Source organism: Adiantum capillus-veneris, chromosome 17 (genome assembly GCF_014529385.1).
Source record: "Adiantum capillus-veneris isolate H3 chromosome 17, ASM1452938v2, whole genome shotgun sequence".
Taxonomy (NCBI): Eukaryota; Viridiplantae; Streptophyta; class Polypodiopsida; order Polypodiales; family Pteridaceae; genus Adiantum; species Adiantum capillus-veneris.
Genome location: NC_140947.1, coordinates 119,774,922 through 119,802,095, shown reverse-complemented (window position 1 = coordinate 119,802,095; position 27,174 = coordinate 119,774,922). Strand labels below are relative to the sequence as shown.

The following is a 27,174-nucleotide window of genomic DNA, read 5'->3' as shown; positions in this document are numbered from 1 at the left end:
AGAGAGAGAGAGAGGTACCCTCAAGTGTTCGGAAAAAATGTGTGTCAGCTTAATTTCTTGTCATTTTCAATTTCCAAAATTCATGTTGAGCGCAAGGGGAAAAGGAGAAATCCCAGGCTAAAATAGAGGAAAATACTGTCACAATGACCGAACGTCGGCGTGCGGCCCTATCAACAGGCTTGAAATTTTTCCGTGGTTGGCTTGCTTAGCCAATTCCTTCCCACCGAATCAACTAGAGATTGTGAATTTTGTTTATTTTTTTGCTAATACAACTTAATTTTAAATGTAGAGCTACTTATGGCATGTCTGCAAATTTATGTTTAGCTTTGACTTGTGTAGGTCAATTCGTGACAAGGGCAATCGATGGCAGGCAAAAATGGTACATCTAATCGAAGAGGGCGTCCTCCTGCCAGGTGTTTTAAACTTTTAAATATCTGCAATTAAATAATTTTATGAATTTTTTACATTTTTAAATAATGTTGGAATAAATAAATAGCCTTGGTTTCTAAAATCTGTTGGAGATATATCTCATGGGCTATGCATAGTATTTGAAATAGTGCTCTAAATTAAATTTTGTTTCATTTTGTTATTCCATAACAATACTTTATGTTTCATTATGTGCTTCCCTCAACAACTGATTTCTTTTTGAAGGTTACTAAAAATGTTGAATTGTTTATTTACGTTGGATCAGCCCTAGATCCCGTGGTCGTTCCCGGAGAGGGAGGAGTAGCGACCAAATCTCTTATGGTCATGTGGACAGTAGTGACCAAGTCTCTTCGGTTTCAGCTACTATCATGATAGAGGAGCTAGAAACACAAGAAGAGGAGATTCTATCTATGGACATGGGGCAGGGATCTTTACATGAGATAGATGAGACACTAGCCCCTGAGGAGAATGGGTTGCAGATAGTCCCATGGGAGATAAGGGACGAGGTTAGTGCAGCCGCAGAAATGGAGGATGAACAAAAAATCTTCATGCATAGGGGAGCAGATATGCTTGAGCGCACACGTGTATTTAGCTGCTTTGATTGTCCCTCTATTTCCTTGTGCAGATTGATTCCATATGCAAGGGTGAGAGGGTTGAGAGACGATCTTAGTGGGTTGAAGTCTGCCTTTGCAAAAGAAGGCTATATGCCAGAAAAAGGAGCTTTCATTGTCTCTTTATTGACATGCAAAAGAGAGGAGAGCCTTGTGACAGGTATGTCAATACTTTCTATCTTTTTGCCATTGTTCACATTCTTTGGATTTTGTATAAAGTTTAACTTTTGTGTGTACTCAAGATGAGATCAAAGCAACATGGGGACCTCTATGGAATGAGATCAATGATGAATTCGAATGTGAATTGAAAAAGAAACCAAAGTTTCAAGATCTTGTCAATCACATGTTCTATGTTTGGGAAGGGAATCATCGTACTCTGGCATGGACAGAGGCAATTAAAGAAAGGTTTTTCACTTCTAAGGAGAAGCATTGTCGTGTTTTGTGCACTATCATAGATCCTACCAAAGTGCCTGAGATTGCGTTGCTAAGCAGTTTGCAAAGAATGAACTTGTAAGTGTTTTGCTTGATCAACTTTGCTAGTATTTAAGTTATCGTATATTTGAATGCTTACATGATATGTCAATGCAACATGAATACTCATGCTTTGGTTGCCACTCATCTTCATGATGAGATCGTTAATACCACACACATTTGTGTGGTGGATCATGTGATGTACTTAAACGGTTTACCCGAAAAGGATAAAAATCTTATTGCCGCCGTACGGAAAAAATATGCCAAAGGTTCAAAGCCTTGGTATCCGCTCACTCGATGTTACCTTGGCAGATTGGTCTATGATGTATGAATCAAATAAATTGCTTTCTTTTGTCATTGGTGTGAGTGATTATTAATATAGTCTTGCTTATTTTGGATTTTAGATTCAAATGACAAAAGAGAAAGAGAAGAGAATGTCGAATGTGAAGCATGGTTTGTCTGACGAAGACTTCAAAAAGGAAGAGGAGAGAATTCACCAAGAGATCACACACAAATATCAAGATCTTATTGGGAAGGTACTTTATTTGTTTGCATCTACTCTTTATTTGTGGCAAATGGTACAATATGTAATTAGAGTAATTGTCATTTTTATACTCATATTGCAGTTACTTAACATTGTGGATCCCAACCTTGGGACAGATTGGCTAGCAAGGTTTTTTTGTCTGTGAAATGGGGTAATGATAGCTCGGCTACATTGGAGAAATTGAACTTAATAGCACTGCAAGATGCTCCCGTTCAAAACAAGATTCATTGGATTTCTTTGCTTGAGGCGGACAAGATTACAAGGGGTGCATATGGTCTTAAGAAAGGAGATCACGTCTTCCGCATGTAAGATGATCCTTGATAATTAATCTTGAATTTGTTGTACTGTCTTTTTTTCCTCTCACTCTTTTTGGACTTGTAGGTGGCTTCGTAGAGAGGGTTTTTTGGCACGAGTCTTTGAAAGAGCATTTCAGATTGTGTCAGATCTTATGGATGTGCCTGGCGTTGTGCCTTTGCCACATGACTCTACCCTCATATTCTATTTTGAGGAGATAAAATTTGAAGCTAGACCCTTTTTGTTTCCAATTGAAGTGTCTCTTGGAGCAAAGATGAAGGATGTGGAGAAGCAGGCATTGAAGAAGGTAGATACATTACGAATGGCAGCACAACGTTTGTCTTTCATGTGAATAATTTATTAATTGCAATTTTATTAATTTGTTATGTTTATGTGATGAGCTTCATGTAACTTGTTAGCTGTTCATTGTAGATTCCTTATGTTTTTGGTATCCAAGAATGTGTTTCCTGCCATACCTTTTTTGGCAAGATAGTGGACTCAGATGGCTACTCAAGATACATGCATGTATCCCTCTAGTATGCGCACCTTGAGTGCATGGGAGATTGAGAATTGTCCATGGTGGATAGATATGGAAAAAGGACATGTTCTTGGTCGTGAAAGAGAGCTGCATGACACGATGTCGAGGGATGCTGTGATACAAAATCCACCAGCAGATAGACGAGAGGCGAGACATGCAGGTATGTTTCACTCTTTGGCATGCCAAACAACCATAAGTTAGTAGTATTTTGACTTAAAATGTTTTGTTTAAGATGCACGCAACTCTCAAAAGGAAAAGGAAACATTTGTGGATACGATCGTAGAGGAGGATGTGGGCTCAATGCCTGGTATGTCTTATAAAAGTTTGTTAATGCTTTCCAAAAATATGCTTCATAGATGACTAATTTTATCTTGTTGTGATGCTCCACTGTCTTCTGGCACCATCATGGCTAGGAAGACTATCTCATTTGTTTATCTTGTGAAGTCTCCACTACAAAACATATCCAGTTTTGTTGACACACGGTGCATGGCCATAGTGGGGAACTACATTGCCATTGCTGCAGACTTCAGAGCGGGAGTTCGGAATCCCATATGGATCCCCGTACATGAGCATCTTTCACGGGCACGTTCGGAGGCTACACTATATACTCGCACGGGGAGAGCTGTTCCATGGGCTGCTGATTTTATTTTCTTGGATCTCCCCTGGGTCTCTAGTAGGCTCCTCTACTCTACCTCAGTGGGAAATTTGCAGTGAGGATCATATGCGTGCTGGAGTTCATTTGGCATTCTCGACGCTAGCAGATTCAGGCTGGCTTCTAATCATGGTGTTTATGGCGGGTGAGATCCTTTTGTTTATGATCATGCCATAAGATAATAATAATCATTGTAAGTGTTTGTAATAATTAATGCTTTGAACAGGAGGGTCCATTGGGTGGGTAGAGATGTTTTGTCGTGCTGCAGAGATGGTTGTTCATCGACGTATTGTAGTAGTCCATCATGGAGCCTATGGTCATTTTGAGAGTTTTGGCGGTCCTATTGAGGTGACACACTTGATTTGTATTAATACTGTAATGATTTATGTTGTTGCTTTCTCTAACCGTGCCTCTTTTGTTACAGTGTCTTTTCTCTGTGCTATTTATGGTTCATCGAGTAGGTATGCGTCCACCGTGCTTCGTAGCAGAGAGCACTGTTCTATTTTCTCGCCTTGGCATGCACTCATCGGATTCTTTTATGATGCATAATGTTCCGGAGCTCTCTCAAGCTAGATCATCATCAGGCGAGCCATTGCGAGGTGGATTGCAGCGGAGCCATTCTTTTGTTGCATGCTTTGTGGAGCTCCTTTGTCGGTGTGGAGGTATTTGCTTGGAGCTTGGATGTGGTACAACGCCTGCATTGGCGGCTTGTGTGGGATCAGGATAGACATGTGTTGCGCTCAACATTGATGAGCCATTGATTTCAGGATATGTGCTACCATTACTCCGTCGTAGAAAGCGGAGCAGAGAGGACCCCTCCACCTCCTTAGATATTGATGATGAGGGTGATATGCCATCGCGTGTCAATCCCTTTGATGACTAGTGAGGCCCACGTCTTACTATGCCATTGACATTGATTATGTTTTTTTATCCTTTTGATGTCAACATTGGTATTTAGTGTTTATGGATATTGCTTCTATGTCTTGTTTAGTATTTTGTCTTGACGATGCATTTTCTTGTTGGTTGGAAATTCCATGCCGGTCTACGCAGAGGAGATGGCTGGGAGCATGGAAGCGGACATGCGGCGATACGATTCTGAAATCTGTGAGACACGTCGGAGACGGAATGTCTACATCGACGATGAGTGTGAGAATTGAGGGATTTGTAGCATATGGTTCTTGTCATGTTTTGATGGAAACTTTTGAGTCGATGTTCTAATGTTTTAAGTCGTGGATGATAAGAATTCACTCTTTCAAACAATTTAGTTAGAATTTCAAATCCTCCTGTGAGGTGTCTTAAATGGCTAATGGGTTTGTTTTGAAATATTGACCTATGTACAAAGGAAGCTTTGTCTATTTTTCTCAAAAACTAGTATTATGTTTTTCTTTGTTTTCTTGTTAGGTCATATGCATTGACAATGCGTTGCAGGGGGAAAGTCTACATCGACAATGAATGTGACTAATCATAAGAATTGAGAAATTTGTAGCATTGATGTTAGAATTGAAATTCATGTCTTGTTATTTTCATATGGTTCTCATCATGTTTTGATGGAAACTTTTGAGTTGATGTTCCAATGTTTTGAGTCGTGGATGAGAAGTATTCACTCTTTAAAACAATTTGGTTAGAATTTCAAATCCTCCTATGAGGTGCCTTAAATGGCTAATGGGTTTGTTTTGAAATATTGACCTATGTACAAAGGAAGCTTTGTCCAATTTTTCTCAAAAATTAGTATTATGTTTTTCTTTGTTTTCTTGTTAGGTCATGTGCATTGACAACAACACCATCATAGATATCCACTCGGGTTCTTGTATGCTCGCTCATGCTTGCTCGGGCTACGGTAGAACTCAATAGAAATAACATTGAACGAAGCCAATCGCAAAATAGGAACCTTGGCGATAGACAAAACAATCGTTTGGTGCTCTTCTTTAATAAAATGTTTGACACTACGTAAGGTCTACTAGATGATATTATTGATGACCATGAAAATCAACATACACCACAAAAACATAACACCCCTCATCTAGAACCTTAATCTTCATGCAATGAAGTTTTGACACTAACCCCATAAATAAGCCTCTCCTTCCTTTGAAAACTCTATGTCAGACGAAGGGGTTGTTATGAGTTCTCACTCTAAGGACTCTTTTCAAGAAAAATTAGAAAAATTATGGAAGATTAAGGATATTCTTAACTCTCCGAAAAAATCAAGGACATCACCATGACATAGGCAAGGGAGGAGACTTCACCCATCAAAAAGCTCTTGAAATCTAAAATGAAAAAATAAAAGAATTTGGATCCCACTATGCTCTTAGCTTTTATGACTAAGACAATAAAAGAAATAAAAATAACTCTTCTCAATCATCTAGGAGGGTGTACCCTAAATGTGAAGGGCTTTATTGGTCCCTTAAGGACTATGACTCTCAAGATTCTCTTATCAACTTTGATTTAAATTATCTTTTAGGTGCTCAAGGCAAGAGAACAAGAACTCATTTTCAAGCTAAACAGACTAGGATCTTATTTTGCTTGGTTTTGTACTTCTCACTCTAATAGCAAGGGTGGAGGACCTCTGGGTGTCTTATAAGCACATGGTCACTTGGTTACTGATGTTATTGAAGGTCCATACCATCATTAGATTGCTATCTCATTTTCAGCCCCTTCAAGCTTTACGTTGGTTTCCTTATACACCCCCACTCTATAGTTGGATGAGTCGTTGTTTGGTCTTTTCTTAAAATTTCTAACCTGGTGGTTGTAGAGCAGGCATTTTTAACACGATCACTAACATCAAAGATATATAGAATAGGCTTGGTAGAGTATTATTAGGAGCATAAAAGACATGAATTTTATATGCAAGATGTTCTCAACATGGTGGAAATATTATAAAATGTTGGTTTTACTTGGCTATCAACCAATCTGGTAATTGTTATAGGTCTGCAAGGCTAGCATAGTCTAGATTATTATGGACTAACTTAAGGATTAATTTGTAGTGAACTATCAGATAAACAACTCTATTTGATGTTTGATCATTTATCAATTATATTTGACTTTCCAAAAGTGGAACCCACTCAAAGATATGGTTGACATCACATGGATCAAGCTCTTTTTGGTCTACGAACTATCCTAGAAAAAATTAGAGAGATTTTTTTTATTTTTTTGGAAATTAAATATCTCCTTTTAATGCTGGGGAGAAGGCTGTGAAGTCCACTCAAAGGGCTCTTGATGACTTCAAGTAAAAAGCAAGAAATATGAAATTGAATAGAAGAATTGACAGGGGATTCAAAGATTCTATTATCCCAATAGTGCTCATGGAATTTTGGGCCATCAAAATAGATCAACCTAACAAACACTTGTTAGATCTCTTTTAAAAAAAGAAAGTTAAAGAACTTTTTCCCTTTTCAAGAATGAGAAGGCAATATGGCTAGCAATTCTAAGGAAAAATTATCCCTTCTTCATGAGTGTTACTCTATGAGATCCTCTAATCTCTCCAAAGATCAAAGGCAGTCACAAATGCAAGCGCACAAATAGCTCACTTGAGAAAGAATAATGTGGCCTCAAATGTTTCCAAGCTTCTTGACTAGCCATTGACTGAGAGGAAGATTTAAGAGTTAAAATTTGTGTATTAGCATGAGAGGTAAGATGTTTTGCAAACACTTTCTTTAAAGGATTTAACGTTCCTTCTTGTTCACAAAATAAGGTGGTTCTCCACAATTCTCAATGGGACGTTGTTATAGCCATTGATATCACCACTCAAAAGATTTTCTTAAATTAATATCAATTTCTTCTTTGATTTAGACCTTGTTTAAGGCTTGTGCACATGCATGATCATTGTCCACTGGTCCCAAAGATTTTGGATCCCATGTGATTGTAAGAGTGAAGGTATAATTTTGTGACTTCTAGGAGTGAAGGTATGATAATATTGTGAAGGAGAGGAAGAGGAAAGGAGAGATCCAAAGGTAAAAGAGAAAGGAAGGAAGAGAGGCAAATAAGGAATAAAAGAAGAAGGAGAACGTCACATCAAGAAAAAGTCCAAGAACAACACCACCAACGTCTAGAAAGAGCCTCAAGACATCACAAGAAACTCATGGAAAGATCCCTACGGCATCCTAAAAAAATTGAATCTTTGAAAATAAAGCTGTTGTGTATAGCTCATGAAATATCCATTTTGTAAAGAAAAAATTATTCTACCAGAGTGATCAATATAAAATAAGTAAAGCCTCTCATATTAGATTCTTTTTATTCTTAATGATTTTAAGCATTTCTTATTAATTAGTTGCTCCGACTCTCATGCGTCTTGTGGTATAGTCCTCTAATTTTATCACCAATTTTCAACAGCAATTGGGCCTATCTAGACCTTAATCATAGTCTATGCCATCTTCTAAGCACATACCTTAGCATCTAGAAGTATGTGAGCCATGGTGGAAATTGTCCTGAGTTAGGATGAAATTTTACGTACTAATTCCTCTTGTTTCTCCTTCCTCTTTCTTCTCCTTGTCTACTCATCACTTTTCTCCTCTTGTTAGCATGTCATGATAAAGAAAAGCCTTGCTCTTGAGCATAATTGTATCCTTGATATCCATTTCAATGGAGTGAGTGACTTTGGAGCACTAGGTTTCTCTTTCTATAGATCAACTTTCTTACCATAAGATTAACCAACAAACCTTTCTTTGAATAGTCCACATGCACAAAAATGAATGACAAAGAAACTAATGATACAAAATCCAGAGACTTAAAAATAGAATAAGTACTTACACAAAATTATTTGCATCAAAACCTTTTTTTAATTCATATCATGATTTTTTTTTGGTACAAAATGCCTTTTGTGTTTTCTATAATACCAAACTAATGTCTGCCATCTGCAATCATTTGAACTTGATCCGATAGCTGCTGCATACATGGACCTTTGCTCCTAGGATCCGCCACCAAATCATGGTTATTGGCAAGAAGGGAGCTCCAATGCAGTAACTGATGTGCGTTCAAATCCACACCACCACTATTCCCTGCTTCGTATGTAGCTCTTGAAGAGCAACGTTGTAGTATTTACTTTTGTTGCTAATCTTAATTGCCTCCACATTGGCTGTCACCTCTACAAATCCAGCAAGAACTCTCAACATACTTGTGAGGCCAGACATGCCATTTGTCTACCAGAAATGTGGGAATTAAAGCATTGCTTACGGAAAATCATGTCTAAACTTACAAAGACACGCATATCTAAAGAAGTTTAAAACGTCCACATAAAGATTCGGGAAGAATTTGAAGTGCATATATATTGATTCTGAAGGCATTCTTACCCTAAACCATTGGGGAATCAAGGGACGTTACTGTCAAAACAAGGTCAAAACATGCTCCTCAAACGACAGTGACACTTGATGCCGACAGCAAAGGAAGACATCCTGTAGAACAAAGGCCTTCTTGCATGGTTCGAAACATGTACAATAGAGTTTGTAAGCGGCCACACCATTGTCAAATGTTGCAAAAAGGGAAAATTTTGTGGGGAGCTTATAGCAAGAGATCTTCATGCAGGAAGGGGGGCTGAAATGTGCAACCTTGTGAGACCAGAGCATGGAAATTTGTGGAAGAACACCATAGCTAGAGGTTGAAGGTGACGCAAGACATCAATGAGGAACACGCACAGGATAGTAAGCAGCAAAGCGAGATGGAACTAGAAGCTTGCTTGACATACACCGGCACTCTAATGATTCACTATATCATTACATACTCCTCCTCCTTGGGTGAGGTGGCATTCCTGTTGCGGTTCACTATCGCTTTTTAATTGGTCCTATACAAAGGTAGCTCTCATCCACGCAAGGTGAGCCTGGGGGGGAAGGGTCCATCCCTTCACTCACCCCATTTTTTTAACTTACCAAAAACCCTCAATTTGGCACCCCATATGGCTTTTCCATAGCACCAACTTAGTCCCACATGTAGAGCAACACATGGATTGCATGCTTGTGGTGCTAAATTTTCATTCTAACCCATTTTTAGGGTTTGACTCTCGGTCCCAATTTGGGCGCCTCTAATCTGGCGCCTCTACCCTAGGAGGGTGCACCATAAATGTCAAGGGCTTTATTGCTCCCTTAAGGACTATGACTCTTAAGAAATGGCTTCAAGATTCTCTGATCAACTTTGTTTTGAATTATATTTCAAGCGCTCAAGGCAAGAGGATAGGAACTCATTTTCAACCTAAACAAAGTAGGATCTTATTTTGCTTGGTTTTGTATTTCTCACTCTAATGGAAAGGGTGGATCACCTTTGGGTGTCTCATAAGCACATGGCCGCTTGGTTATTGATGTTATTGAAGGTCCATACCATCATTGGATTTCTATCTCATTTTCAGGCCCTTTGAGCTTTACATTGGTTTCCCTATACACTCCCAACTCTAGATTTGGATGAGTTGTTGTTTGGTCTTTTCTTAAAATTTCTAACTTGGTGGCTGTAGTAGCAGGCATTTTTAACATGGTCACTAACATCAAAGATAGATAGAATAGGCTTGGTAGAGTATTATTAGGGACATAAAAAGCATGGATTTTATATGCACGATGTTCTCAACATGGTGGAAATATTAGAAGATGTGGTTTTACTTGACTATCAACCAATCTCGTAATTGTTATAGGTCTGCAACATAGTCTAGATTACTGTGGACTAGCTTAAGGATTAATTTGTAGTTAACTATCAGATAAGCAACTCTATGTGCTGTTTGATCATTCATCAACTATATTTGAGTTTTTAAAAGTGGAACCCACTCAAAGATATGGTTAACATCACATGGATCAAGCTCTTTTGGGTCTACCTACTATCATAGAGAAAATTAGTGAGATCTTTTTTGTTTCTTTTGGAAATTATATATCTCCTTTTAATGCTTGGGAGAAGGCTGTGGAGTCCACTCAAAGGGCTCTTGATGACTTCAAGAAAAAAGCAAGAGATATCAGATTGAATAGAAGAATTGTGACAGAGGATTCAGAGATGCTATTGTCTAATAGTGCTAGGGAATTTTGGGCCATTAAAATAGATCAACCTAACAAACACTTGTTAGATCTCTTATTTTTTAAATAAGTTGAAGAACTTTTTCCCTTTTCAAGAATGAGAAGGCAATACGGCTAGCAATTTCAAGGAAAAATTATCCCTTGTTCATGAGTGTTACTCTATGATCTCCTCTAATCTCCCCAAATATCAAAGGTAGTCACAAATGAAAGAGCACAAATAACTCACTTGAGAAAGAATAATGTGGCCTCAAATGTTTCCAAGATTCTTGACTAGCCATCGATTGAGGGGGAGATTTGTAGTTAACTATCAGATAAGCAACTCTATGTGCTGTTTGATCATTCATCAACTATATTTGAGTTTTCAAAAGTGGAACCCACTCAAAGATATGGTTAACATCACATGGATCAAGCTCTTTTGGGTCTACCTACTATCATAGAGAAAATTAGTGAGATCTTTTTTGTTTCTTTTGGAAGTTATATATCTCCTTTTAATGCTTGGGAGAAGGCTGTGGAGTCCACTCAAAGGGCTCTTGATGACTTCAAGAAAAAAGCAAGAGATATCAGATTGAATAGAAGAATTGTGACAGAGGATTCAGAGATGCTATTGTCTAATAGTGCCAGGGAATTTTGGGCCATTAAAATAGATCAACCTAACAAACACTTGTTAGATCTCTTATTTTTTAAATAAGTTGAAGAACTTTTTCCCTTTTCAAGAATGAGAAGGCAATACGGCTAGCAATTTCAAGGAAAAATTATCCCTTGTTCATGAGTGTTACTCTATGATCTCCTCTAATCTCCCCAAATATCAAAGGTAGTCACAAATGCAAGAGCACAAATAACTCACTTGAGAAAGAATAATGTGGCCTCAAATGTTTCCAAGATTCTTGACTAGCCATCGATTGAGGGGGAGATTTGAGAGTTTAAATTTGTGTCTTATCATGAGAGGCAAAATGTTTTGCAGACACTTTCTTTATATTATTCAATGTTCTTTCTTGCTCACAAAAATAAGCAGGTTCTCCACAATTCTCAATGGGACATTGTTATAGCCATTGATATCACCATTGAAAAGATTTTCTTAAATGAATATCAATTTCTTCTTTGATTTAGACCTCGTTTAAGGCTTGTGAACATGCATGATCATTGTCCATCGATCCCAAAGCTTTTGGATCCCATGCGATTTTGAGAGTGAAGGTATAATTTTGTGACTTCTAGGAGTGAAGGTATGATAATATTGTGAAGGCGAGAAGGAGGAAAGAAGAGATCCAAAGAAAGATCCAAAGATAGAAGCAAAAGGAAGGAAGAGAGGCAAATAAGGAATAAAGAGAGCGTCACATCAAGAAAGAGTCCAAGAACAACACCACCAACTTCTAGAAAGAGCCTCGGGACATCACACATAACTCATAGAAAGATCCCTAGGACACCCTAAAAAAGTTGAATCTTTGAAATAAAGTTGTTGTGTATAGCTCATGAAATATTTTTGTAAAGAAAAAGTTATTCTACTAGAGAGATCAATATAAAATAAGTAAATCCTCTCATATTAGATTCTTTGCATTCTTAATGAGTTTAAGCATTTCTGATTAATACATCGTTCTGACTCTCATGCGGCTCGTGATATATTCCTCTAAATTTATCACCAATTTTCAATAGCAATTGGGCCTATCTAGACCTTAATCATAGTCTATGCCATCTTCTAAGCACAGACCTTTAGCATCTAGAAGTATGCGAGCCATGGTGGAAATTGTCCTGAGTTACGATGAAATTTTACGTACTAATTCCTCTTCTTTCTACTTCCTCTTTCTTCTCCTTGTCTACTCATCACTTTTCTCCTCTTATTTCTTCTCCTCTTGTTAACATGTCATGATAAAGCAAAGCCTTGTTCTTGAGCATAAATGTATCCTTGATATCCATTTCAATGGAGTGAGCGGCCTTGGAGCACCAAGTTGATCTATCTATAGGTCAACTTTCTTACCATAAAATTAACCAACAAACCTTTCTTTGAGTAGTCCAAATGCACAAAAATGAATGACAAAGAAACTAATGACACAAAAACCAGACACTTAAAAATAGAGTAAGCACTTACACAAAATTATTTGCATCATTTAAAAAAAAAATTTCATGTCATGATTTTTTTTGGGACAAAATTCCACAATACCAAGCTGATGTCTGCCATTTGCAACACAACCATGTGAACTTGATCCGATAGCTACTGCATACATGGACCTTTGCTCCTAGGATCCACCACCGAATTGTGGTCATTGGAAAGAAGGGAGCTCCGAAGCAGTAACTGTTGTGCGTTCAAATCCACACCACCAGTATTCTCTACTTTGTATGCAACTGTTGAAGAGCAATGCTGCAGTATACTATTGTTGATAATCTCAATTGCGCGTCCACATTGGTTGTCGCCTGCATGCGATTTAGCAAGAGAAGCTCTTTACATGCTGCAATATTGGCCATATTGTCTGTAAATTTTTATGCTGGAGGTTAATAGGTGCTGACATATTGGTATGACTCCGCAGTCGTGTTCTTCGGCTTCTCTAGTATCAAATCTCTTTGTGTAGAAAAAAGAATTAGCTTTTGCTTTTGCTCTCAGGGGGTTAACCATTTAGTACTCCCTATATAACGTGCATTCATGGGGTTTTTAAAAAACCCATCTTTTAACATGTCTGAATGAATAAAATGACCCCTTATTTTATGATTTTTTCCAAAAATTAAATATTAAAACCCCTTATTTTAATGTATCTATGTCAAATTGCCTAAAATGTTTGCATTTTAAAACCCCTCCTTTTGAACTCACACTATACATTAACATGATTACAAAGTGCACCCCCTGAGCTTGTGCTCTTTGACTATTCTTTTGATCCTGGTCGGCAACGTAGGCACCTGCATGATTGACTACTTGACTTCCACAACAATGCTGCTCCATCTCCTTAGACCTACACATTAATCAACTTCCGTGAACACCATATTTTGTGTTGAATTGGTCATGAGAGATGTTTCTATTTGTCTGTAGATCATTTAAAAATGCTTGTCCTATCAAATTTTTAGATAGGCTATCAACATAGCTGGACGAGGAGTGTGGCTCAAGCCAATGGCTCATCAGACCATGACTTGCACTAGTGGCAATATTCCCCAATGTGCCTTCCCCTCAACATTGAGCTATCTGCCACTAATCCCCTCACACTCTCTGCTAAAAGTGCAAGCAGCTAGCACTAAAGTCGTTGTCTTAATTACTTGAGGATAACCATCATAAGCTTCGGTGTGATCGATCCTCCTAAGCTTTTCTGCCCTCATGTCCACTTCGACGTTTACTCTTTCCGTTTCTTCGGACTCTACCGTCTGATGCATCGCCAATAGCTTGATAGCATCATCAAAAAAATGTGCTGAATGGAGCTGCGAAGGTAGTGAGTTACGAGCAAGTACTTGTGTGCAAGTTTACACTGGAGAGAGAGAGAGAGAAAGGGAGGATTTTAGATTTACTAAATTTCTATGCATAACATTTAACCAGTTGAAATATTTTTACTTACTTGGTGAGTCAAAGGCTCTTTTTGCAGTATTGAACGCAGAAGCCACCACGTGGCATTCGATTTAAATTTTAAAAAAAAACATCGCTGCCATGAAAAGCTCTAAAAAAACCTCCGCGTGAATAAAATAGCTCTCAGAAGCAATTCGATCTTCTCCAAAAGCACTTGCACGCATCCATTTTAGGGTTTCACGACCAGTAGAAGTGAACGCCGACGAGGAGAGAGATTATGCAGGTATAGATGCATCCTTTAGAGGATGAGTACGCAATGTATTGCAAGCACTTTGGTAAAGCATATACAGAGAAGTAAAAGGCCAAGAGGATCTGCTACTTTGAGGACTCGGTTAAGAATGCTATAGACTTAAACAAGCGAGGAGGATCACGTCGCTTTGCCCTTAATGAGTTTTCAGGTTGAAGTAGGCAGTGGATAGATTTTAGCACTCCAACCAAGGATGTACTGCTGCCCGAGTTTTACTCTACTACCGCAGGATGAGACGAAGCTAATTTGAATGCACCATCAAGCTCCCAAAGTGCAAGCTTGGAAAATGGATTCAGTCAAAGAAGGTGTGGCATCACCACCTTCAATAAACAAGCAAAGGGGATGTTGTGGCATATTGGGAAATGTCTGTCATGAAGATTAAGGACCATTTTGTCTGTTCTTTTCTTGTGGCAGATAGGTTCATGGGGTTTGGAATGACTAATATGCATGTACTGTCCATTTGTAATGTTCTATTGGCATTGCTTGTAGGTAGCTTAGTGGTGTACTTTCACTTTTAGAAAGTTTTCAAATGTTGCTGCTTAATTAGGAGGAATCTCAAATCTCGAGCGAGATTTTCCGAGCAATCCTTAAAAGGAGCAAGACTGGCCAAGGTACACTATACAAAACAAAAACCAAACATGATTTTTTAGCTGACTTCAAGCACAACAAAAAAAAACTAAAACAAGATCACACCTAATTTTAATGGTAAAACGACGACAAATATTTGACAGGAAAAACCCCTTGAACAAGGGTTTGGTAGAATGTTTCCTCTGATGGGCTAGAACCATTGGAACCCATACTATGGCATGTTGATATTCCTCTTCTTGGAAGTTCTAGTGCCATTAGGGGAATTTTGAGGTCATTTTTGTGCCTTTAAGCGTGTAGAGAGAGAGTGGTCTCAACCAATGGTTGAAGAGCTTCCGTTACGGAACCTCTATTTTTGAAAACTCACAAAAAAAGAAAATATTCTATCTTTACCGCAACTTTGAGTTGGTAAATAGCAATGTAAACAAGTAAAAGTGCAAAGGCATTCAATAGCTGTCGCTTTTAGAAAGACGTACTTCTCATATTATATTATTTTCATTTTGCACGTCGTCATCATAAAACAACGTTTGGATTCTATCTCATGATCTTTTCCAGATTTGAACCGTTTTTTGCACATTCTGCTTATTCTTCTCTTGAACTCAGACTAGACTTCTCTGCTCATTTATTTTTTCACCATGGAATCTTCCTCACGATCAAAACGACCAAGAACTTCCATTGAAGCCATTGTCACTTACAACACGACTGATCAAAATGGAGAATGGATTCCAATGACTATACACAAAGGAACGTGGATACTGATGCAACAGAACAAGAGAATAAAGTCTTCCACCAAAAACTCTTTCTTGGCGGGATGGAAGGGCATTGTTAAAGATTTCAGCTTTGGCGACAACAAAAAATCAATCAAAGAGGTGCTGGTGCAGCATGTGTACATGCATAAAGATCTGCATATTAACTCAGAGAGTTCTTCTTTGCCATTACATAGACCAAACTGTAAGTCTCTTAACTTAAATTCTTATTTGTAATGCATGTTGTATAAGGTTATTTGTTGTACAGATTTGTATCCTTCAAACATTATGGAATGGCAGCCAGTAGAATGTGTTATAAATATTCTGGATGTGTGTCATGGATCAATTGGTGAAGAAATATACAAGGGAAGGACTAAGGGTTCATTGGCAGAGAATGGAATATTCTTCTTTGACCATTATTATGTTGTTCCCTAGCTCAAATACAAGTGAGGGCTACAGGTGCAAACTATTTTGAGAGATTCAAAAGTGTTTGAAAGCAAACATAGCAAGAAAACAGAGTAGAATTTCTATATTCATGCCCATTACAGTTTTTGTAGACTTCTTCTCTAATGCTGAAGTCAGAAAATCTAGAACAATGTTTTCAGTGAAGAGTTTAGACTCAGCAAATGTACTTGAATTTGTGGATGAGGGTTGGAACACCAAAACAGTGAATGGAATCACTTGTAATGTGCAAGCTGGCTCAATTGCTTGCAAATACATGATAGGGACACAAAACTTCATTATGTCATTTTATTACAGAAGATGGCACTATGTTGGTGGTCAGCTAACTCCACTTGATCAAGACATGGAGGACTTCATTGACAGCCCAATAGAAGACATTGATATGGGTAAACAATGAGCATCTGTCAATTGTAAAGATAAGAGGCATGTGTAGCTTACATCAATTGAGATTGGACCTGCAAAATGATGAAATTGAACTGCCCACAACATTCTGCTTTCAAATAAATGGTGGAAAGGTAACTGTTATCCCTAAAAGTCTCTTGTTCTCTTATTGGTTCTTTATTTAACTTGGGCTGTTTTTGTAGGTATCAAAAAGGAATGAAAAGAGGCTACAGTGCAAGGACATCTTGGATGGCATTGTACATTTGGTGCCTTGAACATCCTTTAAGGCAATTTTGTAACACATGACCTGCAAGGATCTTATTGAAATAAAGATCTAAAAGGATCTTTATTTTGTTATTGAAATGCAACTTTTCCAAACATCAATGATTTTACTTCAATGATTTGATTTTGTAACAGAGTCTTAAAACAAGGTGATCAAAATGTATTCAATTTCAAATATTTGCAATTACATAGACAATTGGATACAAGTGGGCTATAGAATAGACAATTGGATACAAGTGGGCTATAGAATAGACAATTGGATACAAGTGGGAAGCTTGATACAAGTGGGCTACAATTAGATACAAGTGGGAAGCTTGATACAAGTGGGCTGCAAAAAGCTTGATACAAGCTTGATACAAAAAGCTTGATACAAGCTTGATACAAAGGGCTATAGAATAGAAAATTGGATACAAGTGGGAAGCTTGATACAAGTGGGCTACAAAAAGCTAGAATAGTTTTCTGCCAGGAGTTTTCCTGTCCCTAGGGGTTGGTGCTTTTGCAGTGGGCTCTTTTGTCCTGGGAGATTTTCTTGTGGGCTCTTTGGCAGGAGGGCTTGAGGGCTGCTTCCTCTTTCTCTTATCATCCATCTCTTCACTTGCCTTTTCCTGCTCACCACTCTCTTCTTCCTCTTCACTTCCCTTTGCCTTTTCTAGCTTTGCTTTCCCCTTTGCCTTTTCTAGCTTTGCTTTCCCCTTTGCCTCTTCTAGTTTTGCTTTCCCCTTTGCCTTTTCTAGTTTTGCTTTCCCCTTTGCCTTTTCTAGCTCTTCAGCATCATCATCTTTAAATACCTCTTGCAGTCGTCCATTTGCTTCAATCATATACTTGATAATCTTTGATCTTGTCAACCATACATGGTTCTCACTATAGCACTCTCTGTTGATCTATACAAGGCAATAGAAAGCAAGTTTTAGGAACAATAAAATGAGAAAAAATACAGCTAGCAAATATGAAATATGCTATACTTCTATATTCTGATTGTCATTGCAGTATATGAAGTCCAAGAGGAGCTTGGCATTTGTCACTACCCTCCATCCACATGAATGGCTTTCAGGCTGGATTGGAACCTGCAACTCATTACATGTATTTATGGGAAAAAATATTTGAGGATAATCCATTGAAGTGAACAAAGCATAAAGAATTCCAACCTTCACAACTGAAAATTGGATTTCAGTCAGCATCATTGGCATGGGTGGACAATTCTCCAGTGTCTCTATAAATCTTGTAGCAACACTATCCAAAATTCTTTATTAAAAGTATGTGCTTGAGGTTCTGCTTGTGGTTTACAAAATGTGTCTGCTACTATACTTACAATTTTGCTTGACCATGTACTCCAGCAAGAGAATTGACAAAGTAGCATTTTCTTTTCACAATATCAATTGCAATTAAACTCCAATGTGAGCTATAAAAACAAGCCTCAGTTAGCCTTCTAACATGAATTAGTAAATTCTCTTCACAAGGTGTAGGTAGGAAACTTACCTCTCATGATAAGGAATCAAGAAAATTTCACAGATTTCCAAGTCCACATGAATCAACCACTTTGTGAGCTCTCTAATATTTGTCTCTGTCCTGAGAAAGTGGGAGATAGAAGGGTCTAAAAATTCCACCTTTTTTTGAAGGTCTGGCTCATATGTATGCATCATTAACCTGGTACAAGATATTGTTATATAAAGAGTTCTTGCTATAAACAAAAATACATAGGAAAACAAAAACAACCTGAGGCATGTGGTAAGGAGTGGAGAATTGATCTCCTTGGTCCAGTCCTTGAGAATTTCCAAGGTCTCAAAGTCAAGTGAATTGTAATCCTCCCTAGGATCCTCCTCACTGAATAGAGCGACAACAAAACCAGTAGGATTGACACTCCTCAAGAGGGGCACTAGTTGAGGTTCCAACAGGTCAAGCTCCTTTCTCTCTGCAATTTCCTTGTCTTCCTTTGCTCTCTTTTTCCTTTCCTTTTCCTCTTCTTCAGTAATATCAACTACTCCTACTTCAGGCTCCTTGGGCTTCCTCCATGGAGGAATGTTGAGAATATTAAAGGCCTTAATATCATGCATAGGGACAGGCTCCAACATTCTTGAAAACCTGTATCTCAGCCTCCTGAGGGTGATCATGTCTTTGTCCATCAAAGTAACCCTATGGGCATGAGCTGCACAGATATAGGCATCTTGGAAAAGCTCAATCATAAAGTCCTCAGAAGCCTCTTGGATACATGCTAATGTAGTTCTAGTCCACCTCATGTCAATCTTGTACTCCTCTGCAACTTGTCTGCATAGTCTTTGGAAGGGCAGTTTGGGAATTGCAAGATTGATGGCCTTTATGGCCTTCCTTATCTCTCTTAGACATTTGACCCCCTGCTTGAACTTTCTCTTTGTAAGGAGAGGCTTAAGCTGCACTGGCTTGAAAGCTTTCCTCTGATGTGTAGTCTTTCTTTTGCTTGGTTGAGGGTCAGGTGTACTTGGTTTAGGGTCCTTCCTCTGAGATGTGCTCTCCTTTGGTTTTGAAGTACCAGCTAAAGCTTTGCTAGGCTGAGCTTCTTCTTCATCTTCGGATAGAGGCTTATCAACCTTCCTTGCAGTCTTCTTGGTCCTTGCCATCTTCAAAAGGGATAGGAATGATTGTTACACAACAAACATTAGTAAAAAAAAGTAAACGATGTATATTTAGTGGCACACATTTCCGTACATAGTGGAACACATTGCGGTGACACCCCGTAGGCGAAATCACAAAGGGACCAATGTCCTCACACTAACGGTGGTCGCGCACGGGGTGATGGAGCATTACACAGATACGGTGACACTTCGTACGCGAAATTGCGAAGGGAGCACAATCCTCCCACTTACCAAATTCGCGCACGGGGTGACGGGAGTCCCAAGCGGTGATAACCACTTAAACATCTTGAGACACAAATTGTACGCATGGTGAAAATAATGGCACACATGCGGTACACATCGTAAACATGATCACATATGTGGACATAGTGGAACACATTGCTTTGAAACTCGGTAAGCGAAATGACAAAGGAGGCAAAGTCTTCTCACTTATGAATATCGCGCACGGTGTGACGGTCAAAGCGCTCGAAGTTTCCTCTTTCAAAACCTCCTTCAAAATGTATATTAAATGGCACACATTTCCGTAGATAGTGGAACACATTGCGATGACACCCCGTACGCGAAATCACAAAGGGACCAATGTCCTAACACTAACGGTGATTGCGCACGATGTGACGGAGCATTACACAGATACGGTGACACTTCGTACGCGAAATTTCGAAGGGAGCACAGTCCTCCCACTTACCAAATTCGCGCACGGGGTGACGGGAATCCCAAGCGGTGAAAACCTCTTAAACATCTTGAGACACATATTGTACGCATGGTGAAAATAATGGCACACATTGCGGTACACATCGTAAACATGATCACATATGTGGACATAGTGGAACACATTGCTTTGAAACTCGGTACGTAAAATGACAAAGGAGGCAAAGTCTTCTCACTTACGAATATCGCGCATGGTGTGACGCTCAAAGCGCTTGAAGTTTTGGGTTGTGGACCTCCTTCAAAACCTCCTTCAAAATGCGCTTAGTTTGGGCTCTGAGGATGTTTATATAGGGTGCATGGCGCAAGTCCCTAGGTGCATAAAAACTAGCCGTTGGACCAAACTTCGAGGCGGCAACGGATTTGCACACTTCCCGAGGCGGCGTTTTTGCCCATAAAAGGAACCTACCCAACCCGTTGATTCACTTATTGTCATTCACAAGGCTTCGAATTTAAGCCTCCAACCCTCCAAGCGACACACCGTGACACCCGTGCGCGATTTTGGTGGACGTCAACCTCTTCCTAGCAATAGGAAATCGCGTACCAAGTGTCACTCTGTGCGCGTTGTTAGTGAGTGACGAGTTTCTCTTAACTTCTCAAAGTTCGCATAGCAAGTGACAAACATAGCATGTCACAATTTTATGTAATTCTTTTTTGCTTGCGCTTAATTTGTGCGCCTAATTTGCTTGACAATTTTATGCTTTTAATTTGTTTGTAGACTTGATATAAAGAAGGGTGGTTAATGTCTTGATAGACTTCTCTTTTCTCTTTTTCAGCTGAGCATTTGTGGATTGTCATAATGGATACAGAGGATATACAAGAGACCGCTGATGATAGGCTGATGTCTTTTCTTTACAAAGTTAATGAACTTACAAGATTTCAAAGTGTCAAACAGATTTTTAATGCTGCCTTTGATCTTCAAGCACTTGTGGATGGCTTCTCTACACAAATTAGTGACTTGAAAGAGATATATACAGAATTGATCAGAGATCACAGGCTTGACAATCTTGTTCATTTTGTTGATATATGCAAAGCAGGTAGCTTGTCAAGGACAGGTATTGCAAAGAAGTGGTCAAGCCTTCATCCAGACTGGCAAAAGATCATAAAGCCTTGCAAATTTCATGGTAATATGCATTGCCAGTTGGTAGATTATGACCTTGGACTTATCATTTTCTTCAGTGTACTCCCAACACCAGAGGGCAAAGAGATTCCAAAGCAGATTTCCCAGGCTGAGGAGGACCAGGAGAAAGAGGAGATAGAGATAAAGTTCCATGAAGAGGAAGAGAAGCTACAAAGCACTGAGATGCTGGACATTGCAAAATTTAAAGCAGAAAACATCACTAAAGTGGAGAATGTTGACATTGAGGATGAAGATGTTGATCCTTTGCATTGCACAGCAACATTTCCCACATACAAAGTTAACAAAAAGGAATATGTTTTGCTGAATGACATTCAGCATCTTTTTGATCTAAGGGAAGATTATGCTTTGGCAGTTTTGGCTGAGTGGGGATCTAATGACATAGGATTTATTGATTACTCACCTTGCCCCTTAGCAGTCTTGGACACAGAGGCAGAAAATTTTATTGACAGCTCAAGTGTTGGAAAGCATGTGCAGGACATTGTTCTGAGATATGAGCAACAGGGTGTACCTTCTGAAGAGGAGTTCAATGAGATCCAGAAAAGGCTTAAAATAGAGCATATGGGAGAGGAAAAGACCAGAGATTATGAAGTAAGGCCAACTAGATCCATTGATATATGGGAACCTACCTTGTTTGAGGAGGATGAGTCTCCTAAGGTATGTTAATGACCATTTTGCCCTGTCTTATTAATGTGCTGAACAATTAACCAAGACATATTTTTGCAGATTGAAATACTGGACACAGACAAATTCCTTGGCAGGGGGAAGGGTTCCAGACCCTTAAATTTAGGAAGGAACCAGAGCTTGGGACACTTTATTGGGAAGCTCAACAAAGAGACTGTCATTATATTCCATAACAAGTTTACAAGAGAACCATTGCTGCCAATGCTTGCAATTAAAGCACTTACAAAGGTTGTTGGTTCATATCAGCTTCCTCCAGGGTTAGAGAAGTTAATATTGGTGGAAAAGGAGGAAGCCATCAGAATTTTTGGATTCTTCCCTGGCCTTAAATGTTCTAGAGCTGGTTATTTTGCAACAATGGCATCCTATGTGCTTGCCCACTCTGGGGACCTCAAGAGACAAATGATAGGCTACAATAAGCAAAAGTTTTTGAAGTTTAGGGGTGAAGTTGATGTACCTTCATCAAAAGACTGACTTTGCTCATACCTGTACTTTGGCCCACTTTCTACCTTGTCTCTCTCTTGTAGCTAGCCATTGTAAGAATTTTTCATTTGCAGATGAACTATTATATGAATTTTGTCTTTTTTGCTTGTTCCTGTGTAAGGCATTTGATAAATCTGAGTTCAGTAGTGCTTTATTTGTCATTTTTGATCTGGTTCTATGCCATATTTTTCTAAGAACCATTGGAAAACCTCAAGCAAGATGTTTGCCTTTACTGCACCTCCTCCATGTCTTGTATGCTTGAAAAACTTGGTTCTTGCTTGATAATGGGATTTCTCCATGCCTTGTGTAGACCATATGGACAGGGAGCCCCATCTCTTTACAAACCAGGGAGTGTGATTGTAAATTATATGCTGGCAAAGTAAAAGTGTGTCAATAATTAGTAAGTATGAGATTAATCATATGCTTCCAAACTAAAAGTATGTACATATTAAAAAGGAATAAAAAACTTACCATGTAATGTGTGAATTCCTGATCCCAAGCATCTTTCATTGCACTTCTGAAGTTATTGAGCACTTTCTTGAAATTTGGCATATCATTTTTTCCCCAGGATGTCTTATCACAGTAGGAAAATACTTTGTCTAGTGATTCCCATACCTCTGCCTTTTTGTTTCTTGATGTACCTTCAAGACCATGATCTTTGATGGCATTGTGGAGAGCTTTCCACTGGTTATACTTCACATTGGATGAACCCTTCTTGGCATTTACCTTTCCTAGTTTGCCATGAAACCCTAGGAAAGCTCTGGCCTTCACACCACCAACAGATACCTTTCTAGGCACATTGTTTCCATTTGAAGACCTCTTCAGGTCTGTTTCAATCTTAACCTTACCACTGTGAAGGCCAATTTCTGATAAAACCATTTCAATACATTTGATTGCAGCATCTCTAGCTGCTTTTGGCTGTAACTTCCAGGCAAACCCCACATAGAGATGTACAATTTTCTCCACAATTCTGCAAAGAGCATGCAGAGTGCATATGTGGACATTAGCAAGTGGAATATTTAAAACTGCTTTGAAGTTTGAATCTTGAGTATGCCTATTGGGTGCTTTGTTCCAATTTGCAGGATTACATTCTTTTGCTGATGCCATACAATACAGACAAGGGCTCTTTGCCATAGCTCCTTTGGAGACATTGTACATACATTTAAGGGTTTTAAGGTCTCCTCCCATGTGCCATTCCACCCTGTAACTTCCAAACCCTTCAACTTCAAGCTCTTCCCCTAATTCTTGTGCATTAATGACTTCGGGTATTGTTGTTTGATGGAAAACCCAATCCAGAACATCAAAGTCTTCACTCTCTACTTCAAAAGCACCTAGCCACCAGACATTCTTCTCCGATTGCACGCTGAAGTACTTGGTATCCTTCGGTTTCAATGCTCTGTTCATTAAAGTTATGGAAATCCTCTCAATTTTTTTGTTCTTAACAATCTCACATTCATCAAGCTTTATCACAAAACTGACAACACCATTTGCTTCTGTATGCTCCAACTCATAGAATCTGATCATCTCCTTCTGAAGTGTCTTCAAGTCAAGGAAAATATTATTGAACTCGTCAAATTGAAGATCCCTCTTTTTACCATGATAGGTACCATGAATGTGGTGAGGCTCACCCAACATCTCCATTATCCTCTCATTGATCTTTTTCCTTGCCTGCTGCACAATGGATGGCTTTGGAAGCAAAGAGGACCTGACCTTACATTGCTTTAACCTTGACTTCATATTTCTGAACAGCTTGCTATAACCATCTCTGCTAATGCCTACCTTATCCATAGTATATTGCACATCTTCCTTGTCCAAGCAAGAGCTCTGCAAAAATCCCTCAATGCACTGCTCCTTTGCCTTTTTAAACTTCTTCTCTGTGAAAATATTTTTGGCAACCTTGAGAGGTAAAACATCACAATAATGTTTAGCTGCCATTTCCATGTTTGATGCAGAGTTTGGTTGTAGCAAAGTCCTAAATCAAAAGGTACAAAATTAACTGATTATTGTCCAAATGACACCAACAAAATAAACAAACTAAATTAAAGTTAACTGAATATTAATCATTTAATAAATAACAATAGCATAATAACAATAACATAAGCATAATAATGTGGAGCAGAATCACAATACAACTTAACAAAAAGATTAACAACCTAACATAAGCAGAATCATATAAAATAAGCATAACAACCTAACATAAGCAGAATCATATAAAATAACAATACCTTGCTGCTCTGATTCTCCTGCTGCAACCTCCTCCACCACGTCTCAAGGCTTCAATGTTCTTTAACTTCTTTTCTCTTTGTCTGTTTCCTAACATTGTATTCTTGCTTCTAGCTTGTTTGAGCTGAGTTTGTAGCTTTTCGTTGCTCTCTTTACATTCCTCAAGTTGTTGTTTAAGAGTATTTATCATTTGTTTGGTCAAATGATCTTCTAACTTAAGAATATCTCTCTCTGCCGCAAGACTCTGTGTATAACCCAACAACCCTCTTTGACCATCACCCACAAATTTTATCAAAGATGAACAATTTGAGAATGGGGGAGTGCTCTTTGTCATTGGGTCCACTGGATACAATCTTCCATCAGTCCAGAGATCAATGTGATTTTTTTGATCTTGCCGCATTGCTTCAAATATGGACGAGGACACCTCTGCACATTTGTTTCTCTTGCGCACTGGACAATATTCTTCATTTAGCTCAATGTGTAGATGGTATAAGCTTCTTCTCTTCCTCATGGAAGTCTGTTAACAGTATTTGTTAGAGATAGTACTATAGGAAAAAGCTGTGCAGATACGAGGAAGAAGACGACACAGAAAAGGTTTGTTTCAGCTTTTGGAAATTTTGAATTTTGGGCCAGAACTGACGTTTTCGTTAGTTTTGGAGGGAGTATTTTTTAGAATACGAAAGATCCTAGAAAGATTTGACAATGACATGTTTCGGTGGAGGTAAAAAGGACGCAAAATCACCTTTTTACAAACATTTCACTATTTTTAAAATAAAGTATATATTCTCTCTCTACATATTCTTACAGGGCACAAAAGTGACCTCAAAATTCCCCTAATGCCTCAGATATGAAATTTAGTGTAAAAACCTTCTCTTAAATTTTCATACTTATATAAGCAGAATTCAAAGCTCCTAGATTGCTTGGAGTTCCTAGTCTGCTGAGTTGTCCGTCATGCCTCAACCCAGATTACTCACCCCCAACGTGTGATGCCCCTATGCTGAATACACTTCTTAGAGCCATGGTGTATGATTTTCATTGTAGTCCTTTGAAATGCTTTTCCTAATGTGGCTTAGCCCTCCATTTTTGTTTGTACTCTATCTACGTTTGGGAGTTGTACGTCCATCAATGCCTCATAGCAATTCAAATGGATGGTAGTCTAGCATTGCATCTGTCCTCTTGCAGAATGATGTGACCCAGGCCTCAGGCCTCGGTCCTTAGCACCCCATAAGGTAACCCCCTTCGAGGGGTAACCGGGAGGTTGGTTGTGCTACAACAAACAACATTGTGCCACTTTCAAACAGCTCAGGGTCCCTAATCATTGACAAATTTGGTTTTGAAGGAGTTGGGCAAGGAAACTCACAATAGATAAGGCAAGAAGGTCCTCAAGTTCAATTGTCGTCATTTTCAACAACTATATAGTATAAACAAAACCCTTCAAAAAATCTCTTTGAAAGAGACGCGGACTCTTTCACGTACGGGCAGGGACCAGTGCTAAAAAAAAACTTTGTTCTGAAAACTTGGCAAACCTATCTATGAGAATTTTAGTGGTAAGCTGACTAAATTTGAAGGGTTTTACACCAAATGACGCTAAATTTCTCTAAATTTTATAGATTTTTTCACTTCCAAATTTAAAATTTAGAGGTAAATCTCAAAATTTACAGGTGGGATTACATATAACCTAGGTTTTTTTTTCAACCCCTCCCCCTCTCTTTCTCTCTCCTCACTCTCTCTCAATCTTTGAAAAAAAACAGTCTCTAAAAGAGCCGACGCTGGCGTGGACTTGTTTTTAGAGAGATTGAGAGAGATGGAGGAGAGAGAGAGAGAGAGAGAGAGAGAGAGAGAGAGAGAGAGAGAGAGAGAGAGAGAGAGAGAGGAGGAGGGGATCGTATATGGGTGAGGGAAGGCTGGAAGGGAAGAGGCTGAGGAGACGGAGATCGTACATGTTGTAGGATCAACAAATCTGTATTGATGTGCATCACGCGACCTTGTACTCTGTCACAAGGAGATCTTCAACATGTTAACATAGCCCGACCTAATCTCTTGTCGCACCATCATTTTTGGTGTTGTGGCTTGAGTAGGTTTTTCCCAACCCAATTAAGCATCCAGTGTGAAGAATCGTGGTGGTTGTTGGACTAAGTAAGGCAGGGGAGGGAGAGCACGCACTCCTGTGAGGCAAGAGTTCAGAACTTTTGTTGGGGACGAGTAGAGGCAGCAAAAAGGACACCTCCGGAGAGGTGCAGCTGCTAAATCCCACTTCTCTCACTCCCTCTTTTTTTTTTTTTGATATGAAAGCACCAGACTAGCGCACACCCAATGCTTTATCTCCAAATGGAGCCTTGACTTTAGCATTTGCAAGTTTTGATTCTTAAGCAAGAGTTGCAAGTGTGGAGGCATCCACTTTCCACAAGGCCATAGCAAAGCAGTCTAGAGCTGCACGCGAAGCAGAAGAAGCTGGGTTCTTTCAACTCCACATGCTCTATGCTGTTGTCTTTCATGCTCCACAGAAGTGGAGATTACAACCTTCATTATGAGCACAATACATACGTACGTACTGTGAAATTTCCACAAAAACTTTGAAGTATTGTACGCCTCG

General features: G+C 38.9%; 1 pseudogene; it reads left to right on the top strand.

Moving 5' to 3' along the window:
• The first annotated feature begins 363 nt into the window (after positions 1–363).
• On the top strand, positions 364–4,419 carry LOC147437974 (uncharacterized; annotated as a pseudogene).
• The last annotated feature ends 22,755 nt before the right edge of the window (positions 4,420–27,174 follow it).